The sequence below is a fragment of the Pocillopora damicornis genome, chromosome 1 (assembly GCF_964200805.1).
Source record: "Pocillopora damicornis chromosome 1, jaPocDami1.2, whole genome shotgun sequence".
Taxonomy (NCBI): domain Eukaryota; kingdom Metazoa; phylum Cnidaria; class Anthozoa; order Scleractinia; family Pocilloporidae; genus Pocillopora; species Pocillopora damicornis.
This window is the reverse complement of record NC_142670.1, coordinates 24,323,568-24,331,197: the sequence shown is the minus strand read 5'-3', so window position 1 is coordinate 24,331,197 and position 7,630 is coordinate 24,323,568.

The following is a 7,630-nucleotide window of genomic DNA, read 5'->3' as shown; positions in this document are numbered from 1 at the left end:
CTAGGAAAAGATCAGAGCAGCTATCAACTCTCTCGAGAACGACAAATCCCCTGGACAGGACAATCTTGGGCAGAAGTGTTTAAAGCAGATCCACAGCTAGCAGCTGACCTACTTCAGCCGCTCCTTAGAGACATCTGGGAGGAGAAGAAGTTGCATGAAGATCGGACAGAGGGAGTCATTGTGAAGATTCCGAAGAAAGGTGCCCTCGAAAACTGCAACAAGTCACGAGGAATCACCTTACTATCTGTGCCCAGCAAGATCCTGGCCAAGATCATCGTCCACCCAATAGCCGAGACAGTGGACCAATACCTAAGAAGAGAGCACGTAGGCTTTTGGAAAGGAAAGGGATGCACAGACCAGATCTTTATCCTGCGTAACATTATAGAGCAGTGCACAGAGTGCGAGAGGCAACTCTATATCAACTTGTAGGCTTTGAGAAGGCTTTTGACAGCGTGCACCGGGAAGGTCTGTGGCGTATCCTTCGGGCCAATGGGATGCCACACCAGATTATCGACATCATCAAAGGTTTTCTGCGACTACTTCACATGCAGAGTAGCAGCGAAACCAGCTCTGAAGTGAGGTCTGCCCTCAGACAAGGCTGTACAATGTTTGCGATGCTCTTCAACATGAGCATTAACTTAGTAATGAGGCGCACAACAGAAGATCGGTCACGAGGTATCAGATGGACCCTCTTCCCCAACGATGGAGGACCCAGATTTTGCAGGTGATCTAGCTTTGGTCTCCCATACTCAGTAAGCCGTGCAGGAAAAGACAACCCGACGCATAGCAAGCTGACCTAAAGGTCAGCCAGAAGAATACAGAAGTGATGCTGTTGAACGTTTCCAACCCTAAACCAGTTCATCTTCACAGAGAAGACGTGACGACACCTGAGGAGTTCACTTACCTGGGCGGCACGGGAAGGTATGATCGAGGAGCAGGGAGTGACATCAAGAACCGTCTTAACAAGGTTAGAAACGCCTTCAGAATGCTCAACAACGTGTGGAAGTCCTCTCAGTACAGCACCAAGACCAAGCTGAAGATCTACCAAAGCTGTGTGATGTCCACGCTATGATATGGCTCTGAATGCCGGAAGAGGACAGAGAGCAAAATCACCAGGCTGTAAGTCTTCCACACAAAGAACCTCGGGAGAGTCCTGCGAGTCTTTTGGCCTGACACCATCTCTAGTCAACGGCTACTTTCCCGCTGCAATCAAGACAGCATGGAGACCATCATCATGCGAAAGTGATGGAGATGGATTGGGCACGTCATGAGGAGAGCGCAGGACAACATCACTCGCACAGCCCTTCACTGAACACCTGAAGGAAAGGAGAAGAGGCCATGCAACACACCTGCGGTACCATTCAGAAGCTGGCCCGGAACCGACACACGTTGTGATACTTCATAGGCGCCCTACGTGCCACACGGCATGATGGGCACGAGTGAGTGAATGTACTATCACAATTCTTGGACATTTTTTTTTCATTTTTATTGATCGTATTGGTATACACGGAATATGAGCAAGCATATCCAGATGAGATAGTAATTATCATAGTAGCCAATATGGTGATGATGTATATAGTAGTCCAGACGATTATTCAGATAGTAATGATAGTTATTAGAGTAGCTTTATAGGTGATAGTGAACTAAATGATGATGCTTCTTACTTTGATGACCAAGACGATATCTATACAAAATACTCATACATAATATTTATACAAAATAAACAAGATATTTTGATGATGGCAACATATTAGAGGCAGAAGAGGAACTACTTCGGATCAAATACGATTTAAGGAAACCAAGGATAACCCCTAATACTATTTTAGCATGTAATATTTATTTAGCATTATAATATAATGTTTATCGATCAAATAATTCATGGTGAATTGGACAAGGTAATATCTTCCTTCTGTTATAAACAAATAAAGGAACGATCAGTCATTACAGAAAAATTTTGGGAGGAACAGTGCTTCGAGAATTAACCCCATGTGATTGTGTGTACCAATTGTGGGCAAGTAGACGGCTATGAACCAATGAAAGAGTTTTGCAGCCTCCATGATAATAGGTGTAAAATAATACTTCAGTATTTCAGGCAATACTATCTTAATAAGGTAACATTTAATCTAACCAAATAGTATGACATAATAATAGCAACAAAGAGCAAAAATAAGAACATAACAGCCTTTGAAAAGATAGACAACGTATTACCACAGATTAATGGTAATAAAAAACGGATGATCAATATCAATTTCATTGCGATATCAAATGATGTGCAAATCAATATAGATTACAAAAAAAAGATCCAAAACAACCCTTTAATATTATCACAGCCACTAGAACAGTATATTCAAACTAATTAGTAATGACCAAAACAAAATCAGAAGTAAACTACTTCTCGAACTGTTGCTCTAAAGCATCAACCAGTGAACACATGTCTATGATAATATGATCTAGTTTTCAATTGGTCCAAATAACTCTCCTTATCAAATGACACTCCTCTTAAAAAGAACCTTTACTTAATGAGTGTCTTTACACAGGTAATAAAGGCAAATCGACAGAATTCGATCTTCTTTTTAAAATCTTTCATTTCACAGTGCGTTTTTTATATCAAAGCATTATCAAGTATAATGCCAACTACGATGGGACTTCTAGTTACCCCTCCACCTACAGTACCACCCACTATTAAACAAGATGATGACATAACAGATCTAGTCTCTTGAACCTCTTCTTGAGCATCTCTATACAATCGAAGCCGTTTGTGATTGTATTAGTATAATAATGTTATTTCACTTATTGGGTTTTTGTTCAATGATATGATTGGTTTTTTTAAGACCCTCCAGAACCTGGTGGACCATGTATACTAATTACTCTGTTTTGTCAGTCTTGTATCAGCACCAGAAAGGATAACCATACATATAAGATGTGATTATACTAAGTTAACTGATTTATTAATAAGAATCGGACTGTAAGAACCACCATTCGACATTCCTTGAACTGTTTGAATCCTTACTTCAAATTCAACAGCTAGACTAATGGGATAAAAATAAGTAATGTCTGTACATTTATTGTTTGTGTCTTCAATATATAGACGAACAAAATATTAGGATTGACGCTCCGAGGATTTATATGTATATTACACGATGGGCCCTTGTATCTGTCTTGAAAATGTATCTCATAAATAACAGATATGTCAAGAGTTATATGACCAGTTGATGTTTCGAAAGAGAAATGGGCCCTATTTGGTATGAAATCACTAGCTCCACTTGTGAGAAATCCTACTATTATACTATTACTATTATCATGTGAAAGCTAAATATATAGATTTAGCCAAGCCTAAAGGTGGATCTCGCATTTGTTTTCTCGCCGCACGCTTCAAGGGCACAACACCTTGCCCCGGCCGGGACTAGAACCCGGGTCGTCCTCTATTGAAAAAAATTAACATCACCAACATCAATCACTCATTGCCTCTCATATCAAGACCTTATTGATACGTCTTAAGTAAAAGTTTTCCTGTCAGCATATTTCTTGTTAACCTCATCTTTATCACCGTTTTCACTGCCGTCATAATCTGGTATTAACAACCTGCATTTTAATGTTTGGGGTAACAGATTGTCCATATCTACTTTCTTGCCTGTGACGTGTTTCATCTGCCCTAAGGTTACTGCCCCATTCTCATATTGTGTTCTACTGAGGTCGTAAATGGTCTTACCGTCAGCATCCCATGTGATACCAATTCCCAATTTCAACAATTGGTTATCATCACTTTTCTTTCTGTATCTTTTCTCACTAGATACCCTATTAACAGCATTAGTATTTGAGAAGTGAGTGTGTCCAAGGTCTTATTACGGTTGTTATTTGTGTTTCTATCACCTTTTTACTTCCGTTTCACTTTTCATAGCTGACTTAAAACTTTGCACACAGTGCTCGGCTAGACCATTGCTAGCGGGATGGTATGTTGCAAGTGAAAGATGTTTGCTTCCGTATCTCTTGAGGAACATCTGAAAGTCCTCAGATATAAACTGTGGCCCATTGTCACCAACTTACTGGGATGGCACACCATATCTAGTGAATAGACTCTGCAATTTCTCAATGGTTTTCGTTGAGGTCGTGGTGTCCTTTTTTTTCCTATCTCCAGCCTTCTCGAATGGGCATCCATAACAATCAAAAACATGCAGCCGAGGAAAGGTCCAGCAAAATCAACATGGATTCGCTGTCAGGTTACCGACGGCCATTCGCATAGATTATTAAGCCTTCATTAGCTGCCAACCCGAGCAGGTCCTCGCGGCTTCCTCGATTTCCTTGTGGATTCCTGGCCACCCCAGATGTATCTTCTTGGTAGGGCCTTGATCTTCATCCCTCCAAGATGTCCTCGATGGAGTTCTTCAGACGCTTGTGGACAAAGTTTTGGGGGCACAATGAGTGTGATTTCCCGCATCAAACAGCCTAAGTGTACTCTTATCTCGTCCCTGCGAGCGTAGAAGGGGTTGAGTACAGGAACATGGCTGGTTAGCCATCCTTTACCCACCATGTCATGGACTTGACCCAGGACAGGGGGCCTTTGGGCTTCTCTGCAGACGTTTTCAACCTATCTGGTAACGGCTCCAACTGTTTCATATTGAAAACATTCACTGCATCCACAACTTTTCTGCTCTTTCTTTGGTTTTAAGTGGTAGTCGAGAAAGGCCATCTGCACTGCTGTGCACTTTAGTATTCTTGTACCCGAATTGGTGGTCGTAGCCAGCCATGAATGATGCGTAGCGCCGAAGCCTGGCTACTGTAATTACTGGAACTCTCCTTCGTGGATGGAAGATCGATCTTAACGGCTAGCGATCGGTGTAAGGGTGAAATATTTTTTCAGTTTTCTGAGTGTCCTGGAAGCAAAAGCAATGGGTGTCTCAGTCTTTCATCACGTGGGATAGTACGGCACCAATTCCCACAGGGCATGCATTACAAGGAAGCCTTCGTGGGAGAGTGGGATCGTAATGTGTTAATATTTGCTCTGAGGTGATCTGATGGTTGTGGAATGCTGTTTCGCATCGTTCCGTCCATTTCCACAGAGAGTTGTTCTCTAACAACTGGTTCAATCTGTAGTAGTAATTGACTAGCACCGGGAACAACCTTACTTCAGCTACATTGCATGGGCGAGGCGCTTTCAAAACTGCTTGCACTTTCTCTGATGACTTGTGGCTGGGACAGGCACATTTTGTGTGTCCCATTCACTCCCCTTCACTTTAGTGAGAATATTTTCATTCTGGAGTGTTCACAGCTCTTTTTCCAACTTTGGCCTAAATGCCTCTGGCATGAGTCTAATGTTGAGAAACTGTGCTTAGCTACCAACTTAAAGAGTTAACTTCCCTTTAGCTGATAAAAGGCTGCCCAGTTTATTTTCAATAACATCTGAGTACTTGTCTAGCATAACGTCCAAACGCTCTTTAGGACTTGAAAAGAATGTTTTTGTCGTTTTGTTGCTAAATAACGCTGTTGTCAGGGTTTTTTCCACCGAAAAGGGTCTTGGCCTGTTTGCTGCCTGATCACGCTAATTCTAGCTCTTTCTCACTGAAATGAAAGTTATTCCTGTTTTACTCAAAAATTCCAATGTCTTCACCTTTTTCGCGCTGGAAACGATTTTAAGCCGTTCGAAGGTAATCTGGTTGTTTTAACTTGAATCTGAAGCACAAGAACATTTTTGCTTTTCGCTCGTAATTTACGCTCTTTTCAGGTCTTTCGTACGGAAAACCCTTTTTGTGTTTGTTTGCTGTTGTTATGCAGTGATTACCTTCCTTGAACAAAACCTGCTTTCCTGGCCTTTTTTGGGCCAATTGAGTGATTTTAGCTTAATCTCACTAAAAAAAACGTTTTTGCTGTTAAATTACGCTGTTGTCAGGTTTTTTTTGCACTGAAAAAGGGCATGGCCTGTTAGCAGCTTTATCACGCTAATTGTAGCTGTTTCTCACTCAAATGAAAGTTTTCTCCTGTTTTAGTCCAAATTTGCAATGTCTTGACCTTTTTTCGCACTGGAAACAGTTTTCAGCTCTTCGAAGATAATCACGTTGTTTTAACTTAAATACAAAGCACAACTACATATTTGCTTTTCGCGAGTAATTTACGCCCTTTTTTAGCTATATCGCACCCAAAACCCTTTTTGTGCTTGTTTGCTGTTGTTATGCAGTTTTTCTTTCCCTTGAACAAAAACTGCTTTCCAGGGTTTTTTTGGGCCAGTTGACTGATTTTAGCTGAATTTCACTGAAAAGAACGTTTTTTCTGTTTCGTTGCTAAATTACGCTCTCTTCAGCTTTTTTGCAGTGGATAGAGGTTTTGGTCTTTTTGTAGGTAATCACAAGAAGAATTTGGTCTCTTTGAAGGTAATCACGATGATTCAGCAGTTTCTCTTTAAAGAAAGTAAAAACTGCATAACAACAGCAAAGAAGCAAAAAAAAGGGTTTTGGTTGCTATAGAGCTGAAAAGAGCGTAAATTACCAGGCAAAAGCAAAAATGTTGTTGTGGTTTAGATTTAAGTTAAAACAACGTGATTAGCTTCGAATAGCCGAAAACCGTTTGCAGTGCGAAAAAAGTTGAGGACGTTTACTTAAACGGGGAAAAACTTTCATTTGAGTGAGAACCAGCTAGAATTAGTGTGATAACCCGCAAACAAGCGGAAACCTTCTTCGGTGTAGAAAAACCTGCCAACAGCCTAATTTAGCAACAAAAAACGAGAAAAACATTGTTTGGAGTAAGATAAACTAAGAATCATTGTGATTACCTGAAAAAAGACCAAAACCTCTATCCCGTGCAAAAAAGCTGAAAACAGCGTAATTTAGCAACGAAACAGCAAAAACCTTATTTTTAGTGAGATTAAGCTAAAATCAGTCAATTGGCCCAAAAAAGGCCAGGAAAGCAGTTTTTGTTCAAGGAAGGTAAAAACTGCATAACAACAGAAAAGAAGCACAAAAAGGTTTTCCGGTGCGAAAGACCTTAAAAAAGCGTAAATTACCAGCGAAAAGCAAAAATTTTGCTGTGCTTCTGTGAAATAAAGCTACGATCATCGTGATTACCTGCAAAAAGACCAAAACCTCTATGCAGTGGAAAAAGGATGAAAACAGCGTAATTTAGCAACGAAAGAGGAAAAATGTTCTTTTGAGTGAGATTAACCCAACATCAGTCAATTTGCCCTAAAAAAGGCCAGGAAAGTAGTTCTTGTTCCAAGAAAGTAAATACTGGATAACACCAGCAAAACAGCACATAAATGATTTTGGTTACCATAAAGCTGAAAAGAGCGTAAATTACCAGCGTAAACCAAAAATGTTGTTGTGCTTCAGATTTAATTTAGAAGAACCTGGTTAGCTCTGAACAGCTTAAAACCCTTTCTAGTGCGAAGGAAAGTCAGGATATTGCAATTTTGGACTAAAACAGGTTAACACTTTCAGAATTAGCGTGATAAAGCTGCAAAGAGGCGAAGATCTTTTGCGGTGCAAAAAAAACCTGACAATAGCGTAATTTAGCAACAAAGCGACAAAACCATTCTTTTGAGTAAGAAAAAGTTAAAATCATCGTGATTTCCCGAAAAAAGACTAAAACTTCTATCCAGTACAAAAAAGCTGAAAACAGCGTAGTTTAGCAACGAAACAGCAAA